This window comes from Lepidochelys kempii, chromosome 6 (genome assembly GCF_965140265.1).
Source record: "Lepidochelys kempii isolate rLepKem1 chromosome 6, rLepKem1.hap2, whole genome shotgun sequence".
Lineage (NCBI taxonomy): Eukaryota > Metazoa > Chordata > Testudines > Cheloniidae > Lepidochelys > Lepidochelys kempii.
The window spans coordinates 9,314,706-9,328,552 of record NC_133261.1 but is presented as its reverse complement, the minus strand read 5'-3'; the positions used below and the strand labels follow the sequence as shown (position 1 = coordinate 9,328,552).

General features: G+C 42.7%; 1 pseudogene; it reads left to right on the top strand.

Annotated features, from left to right (window-relative positions):
• Window positions 1–442: 442 nt before the first annotated feature.
• LOC140912934 (up-regulator of cell proliferation-like) overlaps window positions 443–13,847 on the top strand; it is a 71,420-nt pseudogene continuing 58,015 nt past the window's right edge.

The following is a 13,847-nucleotide window of genomic DNA, read 5'->3' as shown; positions in this document are numbered from 1 at the left end:
AGCTGCCTGGGAGCAATGTACCTGAAGTGGAGCAGTGCTGGGGAAGGGCAAAGGGAGCTGGGGAGCAGCAGCCTGGTTAAATCCCCAGGCTGAGGCCTTGTTGAAGGCCTAAGAAAGGTACTGGGGAGGCAGAGGGGCAGCCTGGGGATAGGCAAAGGCAGCAGGTCCTACCCCCTCGCCAATGATGAGTAGCCATTACAGACTGCAGTCTGCTCCAGTGAGCAGGGGCTAGATGATGACTGGCAGTAGCCACTGAGGCAAGGTGGGTTTAGAGGGTTGGGGGTTCCCCTGGGAGGGGAGACCCAGAGTGTGGGGGTACAGCTAGGGGGCAGCACCCCAAGGTAAAAGGGCACTGAGGTCCAGGAGGGATATGGGGGCCCTAAGGCAGGCAAGACACCAGCTTGCAGAGGGGGCTCCCAGTGCTGAAGAGCTAACTTCCAAGATGACCAGCAGGAGGCGCTATGCCGGTGAGCCTTCGCCTTGCTACAGGCAAGTAAAAATGTCTCTGGAAAACTGCCAACTCTTGAACTGTTTTTCCCTTTAGACTTGCTACCCAGGGATCTTACCTACCAACTCCCTGAATTTTCTTAAGTCAGCCTTCTTGAAAGGCAGCACCTTGCACAGACACATTGAATGTTGCCTGACATTATCAAGCTCTTTTTGAAATTCCTCACAATCCACCCAAACAAAAGAATTCGGTGGCCCGGGCAAGTTTTCCTATCTCAAGTTTTTAGTCCATTATTCCAGGTCAATAATAAACACAGAGAACACGACCAATCCTAGTGTTGCCACTCAGGGCCTCCCACTCTCCAGGTGATCATTAATTCCCACCTCTCCCCATCCAATTCTTACACCTCACATATGGGCTCTGTCTCTCCGCTGCTCCCAGCACTGGGCTCTTCTCCCCTCCTGCTGCTGCACTGAGGCTCTCCGGCCTCCCTCCTTGGGGCGGCTCAGGTCTCCCTTCCCACAGCTCGGCCTGGGGGTGATGGGGCAACAGGTCTCCTGGGGCAGGGACGCTGCAGGGGCTTGGGTGACCAGATGTCCCAATATTCAGGGCTTTTTCTTCTATAGGTGCCTATTACCCCCCACACACACTCTGTCCCGATTTTTCAAACTTGCTATCTGGGCACCCTAGCAGGGGCTGGGGCTGCAGTGCAAGCAGCCCCATCGTGCGAGTTCCCCACCCCAGGGCAGAGGGGCCCAGCTGGGCTGATTTGGGGGGAGGGGGGGCAGGGGGAAGCAGCAACAGTTCCTGTAATCTGACCTTTCCCACACCCTCCCCCCACAAATCTCCCCATGGGTCTTCTACTAACCCCTCCAAATCCTCTCTACTCCCCTGAATCCGCCTCCTGACACCCTGCCTCGCCCTGCACCTCCTGCCCTTCAGTCACCCCCAAAAAGCCTTTTCCCCCTCCTGCCCCTCATGCCCCCTGAACTGCCACCTGCCGCCTCCTGCTTCCATCTCCTTCGCTTGCCCTTTGGACGGCACCCGCCCCATTCTGCTCCCTGCCCTGAAGCAAACAACCCCCCGCCCTTTGGCTTGATAACACCCCTCCCCTGCTCCAACCTCTGTGCCCCCAGCCCCAAACCGCATGGGGCTGGGAGGAGGAGAAAGTCCTTGCCTGCTAATAAAGCCAGTTTGTGCCCCACAGCCCTGCCTTGGGGAGGGAGGGAGTCAGCCTGAACTTCTCCCCCCCCCAACCTCCCCCCAACACTGACCCCTGTAAACTGCCCCTGAACTTCCCCCTCCTCAACAATCCCCTCAACTCTGCCCCCCAAATCTACCCCATGCCTGGACTCTGCCCCTCCCCCATCCTGGCCCCCTCCTCAGTCCCCCTAATGAGCCCTGTATGAACCCCCAACCCCCTCTGCTCCCCTGAACCCACCTCCTGACCCCTGCAGCCCCTCCTGCACCTCAGCCCCCCCCTGAACTGCCCCCTCCCTTCCCTAGTGACCCCCAGCTCCACAGGGTGACTCTGCTGTGTCGGTTTAACTGTCACCCCAGGACATGCCAAGCTCCCCTCCCCCCTTACAGCCACCTGGGCCCTCATTAGCCTCGGGGGTGGGAGCTAATTTGCACAGAGGATAATGGAGCAGCCAATCAGGGGCTGGCCTGGGTGCCGGGGGGGCTATAAAGGGCTCCTCAGGGCTTGCAGACCCCTGGGCAGGGCTGTGGCTGTGCTGGGAGCCCGGGCTGCAGGGTCAGGGAGGGGTCTGGGCCCAGCCCCAGAGCCGGCAGGGGAAGCGGGAGGCTCTGGTGCTGCGCAGGGTGGGGCAAGAGCTGGGTACAAGAGGCCCCAGTCACTGCAGCTCCCCCTCTGTGGGGCTCCAGGGGAGAGGTCTGGAGCATTTGTCACACGCTTGGGATCCCCCCTGTAAGGGAGGACAAACTGGGCTTCATTCATACCCCAGTCTCAGTCATAATGCTGGGGTAACAGCGGGGGCCCCTTTCATAAATCACCTCATTATTTTTAGCTCTTTGTTTCATGGGTTGCAAGCCTCCCACATTCTCATTCAGTGAAAGAGAGCCGTCCCCTCCTGCTGCCATTGACCCCCGTCTCTCTGACTGCTACCGACACGGCCTGGCCTGGGAATGTGAAGGAACGTCTCCGAACTGAGAGAAGACACGCTCAGAAACATACAGTCCTCTGTTTTGGAGAGCGAGAGGCTGGAGAGACACAGACACACCCTCAGTTCACTGATCTTTCATGTTAATAACAGTTTGAAGAACATCCATCCAGTCTAGAAGAAAGGTTTGCACTCTCCGAGCAGCTCAGCACAGGGGATGGGGGCGCTGGGGCAGTAAAAAGGCTCCAGGGAGCCCTGAACCTCGGTGGCTCCTGCTGGGGTGCCCAGGCACAACGGGCCACAGCTCGGTAACTGCTGGGGTGGGAGAGGCTGTAACAGCACTGAGGGAAGCTGAATGCAGGGGGATTTCTAGTTAAAAGGGAAGTTAGAGTTATTACAGTAAATGTGTAGGGAGAAAGAAAAGGAGGACTTGTGGCACCTTAGAGACTAACCAATTTATTTGAGCATCAGCTTTCCTGAGCTACAGCTCACTTCATCGGATGCATACCGTGGAAACTGCAGCAGACTTTATATACACACAGAGATCATGAAACAATACCTCCTCCCACCCCACTGTCCTGCTGGAAATAGCTTATCTAAAGTGATCATCAAGTTGGGCCATTTCCAGCACAAATCCAGGTTTTCTCACCCTCCACCCCCCCACACAAACTCACTCTCCTGCTGGTAATAGCCCACCCAAAGTGACAACTCTCTTCACAATGTGCATGATAATCAAGGTGGGCCATTTTCTGCACAAATCCAGGTTCTCTCATCCCCTCACCCCCCTCCAAAAACCACACACACAAACTCACTCTCCTGCTGGCAATAGCTCATCCAAACTGACCGCTCTCCAAGTTTAAATCCAAGTTTAACCAGAACGTCGGGGGGGTGGGTAGGAAAAAACAAGGGGAAATAGGCTACCTTCCATAATGACGTAGCCACTCCCAGTCTCTCTTTATTGTTGTGACACCCCCCCTCCAACAGGGCCACAGACCCCCCAGTTGAGAACCACTGTGGTAGAATAGATCCCTGTCAGCTGAAAGAGCTGAGGCTTTGTCTTCACTGCAGAGTTAACCTGAGTTTTCTACACTCAGTTACTGGGCTTGAGTCAGCCTCTCTCACATGAGAAGAGCCGCACTGTGAATAAACAAAGGTCCTGCTGTTTCCAGACTGGCACTGCACTCACTCAGGTGGGGCACTGAGACTTTTAGGAGCTCATCCCAATGCTCTTTGCCCAGCAGTGAGCTGAGCCACTGTATGGATTCTTTCCCAGTGGATGGTGGGAGAACTTGTCTGTCCTTTCTTGGGACACAGGGGGAAGAGTGGGAAGGCATTGGAGAATTAGAAGCACTCAAGTGCAGCTAGCGTGCATCCATACTACAGAAAGATCATGTTAGCTGGTGAGTTGTGCTAACTTAGGGTTTAGCCTGTGCCCCGAGGGGCCAGCTCACTTGAGTTATTAGCAGCACATCTTAAGGGTTTTTCTGTGTGGACAGGAGTCGAGTTAGGGCAATGCATAAGGTGTAGCTCGAGTTAACTCGGCATCTCCTTTTGAATCTGAGCGATATTATCTGCAGAATACAATGAAAATAGTTCACTCTCACAAGCCCCATTCACACCTGGCAGTGCCAATCTCTTCTAACCATGTTCACTGCCACTACAGAACAAAGGGCGATAAGAGGACATTGTCTTGGGGAAGGTCTGTCTCCTCTGGCTCTCTGGTTTGTTGAAAGTCTAATTCCAACTCGGGATTTATGCCACCTTTCTCCCACAGCTTTGGGGCTCGCAGAGTCTGTGATTCCTGATTTAATACCTCCATCAAGATAAACAGAAGAGAAATAAGTTATTTAATGACTAATTCTCTTCAATCACATCCTGTTTTGTATGTGTTCGTTTTATTCAATACACTGCACCTGCCGGCAGGGCCGGCCCACAACATTTTGGCACCTCAGGCATTAGGGTGACCAGATGTCCCAACTTTATAGGGCCAGTGCCGACTTTTGGGTCTTTTTCTTATATGGGTTCCTATTACCCCCCCACCCCCTCTCCTGATTTTTCACATTTGCTGTCTGGTCACCCTATCAGGCGGGGAGCTCAAATGACACCCCCATGCCCCCTTGCTTGGGCCAAAACTTTGAAAGGTCTCAATTCTGCCTTCTTTCTGTTCTACTCCGCCCGTGGTACTGCTCTGCTACCTACCCCAATAAAGGAGAACTAACAACTTTAAATGTCTTGTTCAAAAATTGTCAGTACACTTTACTATGCAGACAAGAAAAGTTACATTTGCTGTTCAGGCATTTGAAAGTTAACACTGGCATTTTGATGTTTGAATAATCAAAGTGGTGCTTCCGTGCCTTCTTAGTTGCAGAGATTTGAACTGCTTCTGCTTCCTGAAGGTCCACAGTCTGGGCCAACTCATACTCTATTGAGATGGTTGCAAGGCCGACTAGCCTCTCCTGGGTCATTGTGGAGCGTAGATGTGATTTTACTAATTTCAGCTTGGAGAAGCTGTGTTCTCCACTGGCAGCTGTTACAGGAAGTGTTAGAAGTATGCACAGAGCCACAAAATAATTTGGAAAGATGGTGGTCATCTTATTTGTGCACGTATATTCCAGAACAGCCTTTGGAGTTGATCCTGTTGAATGTATCTGAAAAGGGCTTTCAGTTCATCACCTATATCACTTGCATCAATATCGCACATGTCGTCATGTGTCAACACGGTCTCTAGTGTCCTGCATTGCTGGTTTAGGTCTTCTTCAGGTACAGTGAGGAGTACAGTACAGTGAGGAGGGAACATCCTACAACATCCCAAATATGCTGCTGTGATCCTTGAGCTGCATGAAACGTTCTGCAACGGATTGTATCGCACAGTCTAGCACCCGGTTAAAGAATTCAGCTTTGAATTGTTGTTTGGGGTCTCTTATGAGATTCTCCCGTGCCTCATATACAAAATGTCGTCTTCTTTGGTGACTCTTGTATTCTTGAATGGGTGGGGAAATAGCTTCAGTGTGAAGCTCCTCTACCCATTTCTGCGCACTCTTCAGAACGTTTTGAAATCCCTCATCTGGCCGGAAGGAGTGTAGGTGGCTGCAGCGGCAGAGGAGCCAGCCACCAGAGCTGGAGACAGGGGAGGTTGAGGGGGAGTTCTGCTGGAGGAGAAGGACTGAGGTGAGAAGAGAAAGACAGACACAGAGGCAGCAGTGGTGGTGACCCAAGCGGTGGAGGACACAATGAAAAACTCATGTTTTCTTCCACACTATGGATAGAGACCTCTTTAATGTTTTTAATGAAGTAAATACTCATGGGAACTGTGCGCTCATGGGAGACTTTAACTTCCCAGATATAGACTGGAGGACAAGTGCTAGTAATAATAATAGGGCTCAGATTTTAATAGATGCGATAGCTGATGAATTCCTTCATCAAGTAGTTGCTGAACCAACAACTGGGGATGTCATTTTAGATTTGGTTTTGGTAAGTTGTGAGAACCTCCTAGAAGAAATGGTTGTAGGGGACACCCTTGGTTCCAGTGATCATGAGCCAATTCACCTTAACCTGAAGGGAAGGATAACAAAAAATAGATCTGTGAGTAGGGTTTTTGATTTCAAAAGGGCTAACTTTAAAAAAATGAAGGACATTAGTTAGGGAAGTGGATTGGACTGAAGAACTTATGGATCTAAAGGCAGAGGAGGCCTGGGATTCCTGCAAGTCAAAGTTGCAGAAGCTGTCAGAAGCCTGCATCCCAAGAAAGGGTAAAAAATTCATAGGCAGCACTTGTAGACCAAGCTGGATGAGCAAGCATCTCAGAGAGGTGATTAAGACAAAGCAGAAAGTATACAGGGCATGGAAGATGGGAGGGATCAGCAAGGAAAGCTACCTTATTGAGGTTAGAACATGTCGGGATAAAGTGAGAAAGGCTAAAAGCCATATAGAGTTGGACCTTGCAAAGGGAATTAAAACAAATAGTAAAAGGTTCTATAGCCATATAAATAAGAAGAAAACAAAGAAAGAAGAAGTGGGACAGTTAAACACTGAGGACTGAGTGGAAGTTAAGGATAATCATAGAATCATAGGATATCTAGGCATGGCCCAATATCTAAACAAGTACTTTGCCTTTGTCTTTAATGAGGCTAATGAGGATCTTAGGGTAATGGTAGCATGACAAATGGGAATGAGGCTATGGAGGTAGAGATAACCATATCCGAGGTAGAACCCAAACTTGAACAGCTGAATGGGACTAAATGGGGGGCCCAGATAATCTTCATCCAAGAATATTAAAGGAATTGGCACATGAAATTGCAAGTCCATTAGCAAGAATTTTTAATGAATTTGTAAACGCAGGGGTTGTACCACATGACTGGAGAATTGCTAACATAGTTCCTATTTTTAAGAAAGGAAAACAAGTGATCCGGGTAACTACAGGCCTGTTAGTTTGACATCTGTAGTATAGAAAAAAATTTGAAGGAGAAAGTAGTTAAGGACATTGAGGTCAATGGTAAATGGGACAAAATAAAACATGGTTTAACAAAAGTTAGATGGTGCCAGACCAACCTGATCTCCTTCCTTGAGACAGTAACAGATTTTTTAGACAAAGGAAACACAGTGGATCTAATTTAGCTAGATTTCAGTAAGGCGTTTGTTACGGTGCCACATGGGGAATTATTAGTTCAAGAATACAAATTATTACAGAGGGTCCTACTGAAAGGTGAACTGTCAGGCTGGAGGGAGGTTACCAGTGGAGTTCCTCAGGGATCGGTTTTGGGGCCAATCTTATTTAATCTTTTTATGACTGACCTCGGCACAAAAAGTGAGTGTATGCTAATAATGTTTGTGTATGACACAAAGCTGGGAGGTATTGCCAATTCAGAGAAGGACTGGGATATCATACAGGAAGACCTGAATGACCTTGTAAACTGGAGTAATAGTCATAGGATGAAAATTAATAGTGAGAAGTGTAAGGTCATGCATTTAGGGATTAATAACAAGAATTTTAGTTATAAGCTGGAGATGCATCAATTGGAAGTAACAGAGGAGGAGAAGGCCCTTGGAGGATTGGTTGACCACAGGATGACTATGGGCCACCAATGTGATATGGCCGTGAAGAAAGCTAATGTGGTTTTGGCATGCATCAGGCGAGGTATTTCCAGTAGAGATAAGGAGGTGTTAGTACCGTTCTACAAGGCACTGGTGAGACCTCATCTGGAAGACTGTGTGCAGTTCTGATCTCCCATGTTTAAGAAGGATACAGGAACAGGTACAGAGAAGAGCTACTAGGATGATCCGAGAAATGGAAAACCTGTCTTATGAAAGGAGACTCAAGGAGCTTGGCTGCTTTAGCCTAATCAAAAGAAGGCTGAGGGAACATGTGATTGCTCTCTGTAAATACATCGGAGGGATAAATACCATGGAGGGAGAGGAATTCTTTAAGCTCAGTACCAATGTGGACACAAGAACAAATGGATACTGTGGAAGAAGACAAGTTCTTACTTTTAGTTTGCATGCAACAAGTTAGAGACAGTTTTATTTTTAGGCAATTGCAAGAAGGAAGACAGCCGTTTGGACAGGGTGTCTGTTTTTATGCAAATTTTTAAAGTATAAACAATGTAAAGCAAGTATTTATACCTTTTTATTACATAAAGCTCTGCTTTGTCTATACATTTTTTATATTGTATTTGTTTTTAACATGTTTTTGCTACAATTACATTTTATTGTTCTTTTAAGGCAAGGTTTTTGCTTTGCAATTTTTGTACGCTTACACCAGTTTTGACTTTAGAAGTTTTGAGTTCTTAGGGGTTAGAGTTACCCTGACTTTTGCTTTTTTTTTTTTTTTTTTAACAGAACTAAGATGGCTGCACTTAAATGCCCTTTTTTACTTTCACACTCCCCTCTTCAGTGCTTTTAGCCCAACCATCATTTTTAAACTTTTATTTTGTTAGACCTTGTATTTTTGATATTAGATTAAAAGGATCGGCTCCATAACTTTTGGTTGGATGTAACGATAATGCATAATTAGTATGAACATGAAAAGTATTTTTGTTATTCTGTTTTTTATAACAACAATAACATATTTTTTAATTAAACAAAAACAATACAAACATTAATGTGTTTAGTGTAATAATATGCTGGAGTTATTTTGTAGCCTTAGTTGCATAGCACAATATATTATAATTAGTCCATAAGATAAATGCTTTATAGATGGTATGAAAGGCATGTTTTTTAATTTGATATATATTTTGAAGCACATAGATTTGGCCTTGTAATTTAGAGATTTTTTGAACCTTTGGTAGGAGTGAGTGTAGGTTTTGGAATTGGTCAGGTATTAAGGTGGTTTAATGAAAGGGTATTTGAAGCCTAAGATTTAATTATAGGATTTTATTTGCAGACCAATAGATAAGGATTTTTTTGAGCAATGGTGAAATTAAAATGTATGTTTTGCAAATGGTGACCTTAACGTTTACACAGCTGTAACTAGCTTGGAAGAGCAGGTGTTTTGTTAGGGTCGGTTTTTGTTTTCTACTTTTTTAACAAACGCTGTTAGAAACAGTGACAAATTTTTTTTTTGGCTTTAGCTTTTGTACGCACTGAGGCTGTGGGGGCTTTAAAGGCCAAAAATGTTTATTGGCTTTTTATTTTTATGTAAACATTGGGTGTTATTTTAGGAGCACTGACAACAAATTGGCTCGGCATACCAGGGGAATTAATTTTTTTAATATTACCGTGAATTGTTTCATGTTCTATGCATTGTTTTTACGGACCCGGCAGGATTTGGTATGTGGGAGCCCACACCCCTTTCACCGGCCCGTAGGCTTGGCAGGAGCACTGCGAGTGCCTGCAACTTTACCCTTAAAACGTTTAAGTTTGTTTTTACGGCCACAGATCAGATGGCACTTTTGAAGCACGAGTAAGGGCAGTGGGCCAGGCCTGGTGCTTAAAGTCACTGTGAATGGCCATTAGCTGGTTATTTAGGAAATTTTGAACATGCCAGATTTTATTGCAATTTTTTTTGCCTTAGTGATATTTAATACCATTTTTATTAACAGCTTTTGGGTTATTAACCTAAGGGCGGAGATAACATGTAATTTACCCATTTCAGCTTGCACTTTGGTTAACTGTGCTTCAGTCATAAGACTAGTGGCCTTTTTTAGCTGCCCTGATTTTTTATTATGTTGTTGGCTTCTATAAATGTTTTCAATTGCTGCTGCACTATTGGCCCCACTTGACAGGTGTTTGACCCAATATTTTTTTAGAGGAGACACGGGCGCTTTGCTCTGCTCACCAAATGGCAGCTTTTTTGGAGCAGTTGGGATAGATATATGTGACCTGAAAGCTAAATAGGGCAAGGGTAAATTTTATAGTTTTTAATATAGCATTAATTACTATTACTTTAACACATTTATTTTAGTAAAGTACCATACCACATTTGTTGTTTATATAATTTAAAATACTTTTAAGAAGCATTGACATGAATAGCATAGGAGGGGTATTTTGCAACATGGTACAGATTAGGTTATTAATTACTGGGACTATTTTAGTACAGGTAAATTTTTGGTGGCAGAACACACCCTTTTTTAAATATGAATTTGGTTCTTTACTAATTGGGCAACCAAAAACAATAAGGACCTTTTTTATGACATATTATAGACCCCTAAGATGGCTTTTATATTAACCCCGCTATAAAATCCACTAATTTTAATTTTAGATTTTTGAGGCTTATTTGTAGTGATATTGTATACTTTTCTTTTTATGGACTAGTTTGTTTTTTATTTAATTGTTTTCTTAGATAGGATATTTTGAACCTTTAACCTAATTTTTTAAACAATATTTAATTACATTATTAAAATGTGAAGGCCTTGGCCATTGGGTTTTATTAGAATATCTGATGTTGTTTGTATTTGGATGTGTTACGGGGGTAGAAGTATCACGGAGGGAATGGCAGGGGCAGTGGCAACAAGGCACCTTTGGTATTTGTTATTTGAAAGCGAATTAGGGAGGGCAATACATGCTGAAGGTACTTATTGAAAAACACAGGGCGCAGCCTTGGAATAAACCCCCAAACCCAATTAATACCACACTATTAAGCATGGATTTTACAAGGGTTTTTTTTTTTTTGCCAGTGTATAACGCTTCGCCTTGTTTACCAGGGCCAGTTTTTAATGTTCTTTGTAGTTAGGAATTTTTGGACTTTGGCGGTTTTAGCAGAGTGAGCGGCTTTGTTTGTTTGTTTTGTTTGTTTGTTTGTTTTGGAGCAATTGTGGTTTAGTACTGTGGAAGAATATATATATATATATATATATATATATATATATTAGTTTGAATGCAACAAGCCAAAAAGAGTTTATTTTTAAGCAATTGCAAGGGAAGAAATGCAATGGATGAAGAATACCTTTGCCTTAGTAGTTTTTTAAAGTATAAACAATATAAAGCGGTATTTATACCCTTTGATTATATAAGATGGTGTCTTTGTTTATACTTTTTTGATATTTTATTTGTTTTAAAAATTTTTTGCTAACAATTACATTTTATTTTTATTTTAAGGCAAGGTTAAACAGCTTTGTTTGCAGTTTTTTATACGCTTAAGCAGGGCTGCCTTTACATATTTTGCGTTATTATGGTTCTGCATTAGCCTGACTGTTGCTTTGTTTTTAAATCAACTGAGAGGCCGACATTTAATGTTTTTTAATTTTGTTTTTATACTCTCCCCCCGCCTTTTGTGCATTTTTTAGCACAACTACCATTTTATATTTTTTATTTTTATTAGATTTTGTATTTTTGATTTTAGATTAAATGGTTAGCCTTATCAACTGTGACTGGATATAACAACAAAGCATACTGTTTGAACATGAAAGGTATTTTTGTTATTACATTTTTTACAACAACATATTTTTAAACTACATGAAAACAGTATAAACATTACTGTTTTTATTGTAACAATCTGCTGGGGTTGATTTATAGCCTTAGTTACATAACACACTACATTATGATAGACACTTTATAAACTGTGGAATGCATGTTTTTTAATTGAATATATAATTCGAAGTATAATATAATATACTTTGAAGTACATAAATATATATGTACATCAATGAAGTACATAAATACAATATAACTTGAAGTGCATAAATTTGACCTTGTAATTTAGAATTTTTTTGAACCTTTGGTAGGAGTGAGTGTAGGTTTTGGAATTGGTTTGGTATGAAGGTAGTTTAATTCAAAGGTATTTGAAACCTAAGATTTAATTGTAGGACTTTATTTGCAGGACAATAATGGAATTGTTGGCAGCAGTGATGAGATTAAAATGTATATTTTACAAAGTGGTGGCCTCAACATTTACACAGCTGTTACTAACTGGGAAATTCGGTGTTTTGTTCGGGTCGTTTTCTGTTTGCTACCTTTTTAACAACCATTGTTATAAACAGTGATGACTTTTTTTGGCTTTAGCTTTTGTACGCACTGAAGCTGTGGGGGCTTTAAAGGCCAAAGTGTTTATTAATTTTTTATTTTTATTTAAACATTAGGTGTTATTTTAGGAGCACTGACAACAAATTGGCTAGGCATACAAGGTGGTTTAATTTTTTAAATATTACGGTGAATTATTTAACTTTACCTGCATTTTTTTTATGGACCTGGCAGGATTTGGTATGTGGGAGCCCACACCCCTTTAACCGGCCCATAGGCTTGGAAGGAGCACTGAGAGTGCCTGAAACTTTACCCTGAAAACATTTAAGTTTGTTTTTACGGCCACAGATGAGATGGCACTTTTGAAGCACTAGTAAGGGCAATGGACCAAGCCTGATGCTTAAGGTCACTTTGAATGGCCGTTAGCTGGTTATCTGGGAAATTCTGCATGTTTGAACATGCCAGATTTTACTGCATTTTTTTTTTGCCTTAGTGATATTTAATACCATTTTTGTTAACCGCTTTTGGGTCCTTGAACTAAGGGTGGAGATAACATGTAATTTACCAACTTTAGCCTGTACCTGGGTTAACTGTCCTTTCGTAATAAGACCAGTGGCCTTTTTTAGCTGTTTTAATTTTTTATTATGCTGTTGGCCTTGAAATGTTTTAAATTGCTGCTGCACTCCTGGCACCATTTTACAGGTGTTTTACCAGATTTCCTTTTTCTAGAGGAGACCCAGGGCCTTTGTTGTGCCAACAGAACAGCAGCCCCCTTGGAGCAGTTTGGATATATAAAATTGACCTGAAATGAGATAGGGCCAAACAAATTTTACAATTTTTAATGGAACATAAATTACTGTAAATTAGTATTTTAAAACTTTTTTTTCAATAAATACGGTACCACATTTGTTTAATTTTTTTTATGTACCTTTAAGAAGCATTGACATGAATAGCATAGGAAGGGGTATATTGCAATATGGTACAGATTAGGTTATTAATTACTGGGACTATTTTAGTACAGGTAATTTTTTGGTGGCAGAACACACCTTTTTTAAATATGAATTTAATTATTTTCTAATTGGGTCACCAAAATCAATAAGGACCCATTTTTTATATATATACTACAGACCCCTGGAATTGCCATTATATTAACCCCATTATAAAACCCACTAATTTACATTTTAAATTTTTTAGGCTTATTTGTAGTCATGTGATATACCTTTACTTTTACTGACCAGTTTGTATTACTTAATTGTTTGCTTATATGGGGTATTTTGAACGTTAAAAATATTTTTAAACAATATTTAAATAAATTACTAAAGTGGGAAGGCCTTGGCTATTGGGTGTTATTAGACTCTATGGTATTGTCTGTACTTGGATGTGTTACGGGGGATAGTATAGTGGAGAAAATGGCGGGGGCAGTGTCAACAAGGCGTTTCTGGTATTTGTTATTTAACAGCCAATCAGAAAGGACAATACATGCTGAAGATACTTATTTAAAAACATAGGGCGCAGCCTGTTGAATAAAGCCCCACATTTAATTAATACCACTTTGTTAAGCATGGGTTTTACAAGGCTTTTTTGGCCAGTGTATAATTTTTTGTTTTTTTACCAGGGTTAGTTTTTAATATTTTTTGTAGTTAGGAATTTTTGGACGTTGGCAGTTTTAGCAGAGAGAGCGGGTTTTTTTTGTTTGAAGCAGTTGTGGTTTAGTACCATGCAGGGGAGAATGACCAGCACGTTACCCTGCAGTGGTCTGGGTTTTTTTGGCAAATGCTGGCTGTGTGGTAATTTCATTACTGGACAAGTGAGCGGTTACTAGCACTTCAGTTTGTTTGTTTGTTTGTTAGTTTTGCTGTCCAGAAGGAGGAAAAGCAATACCA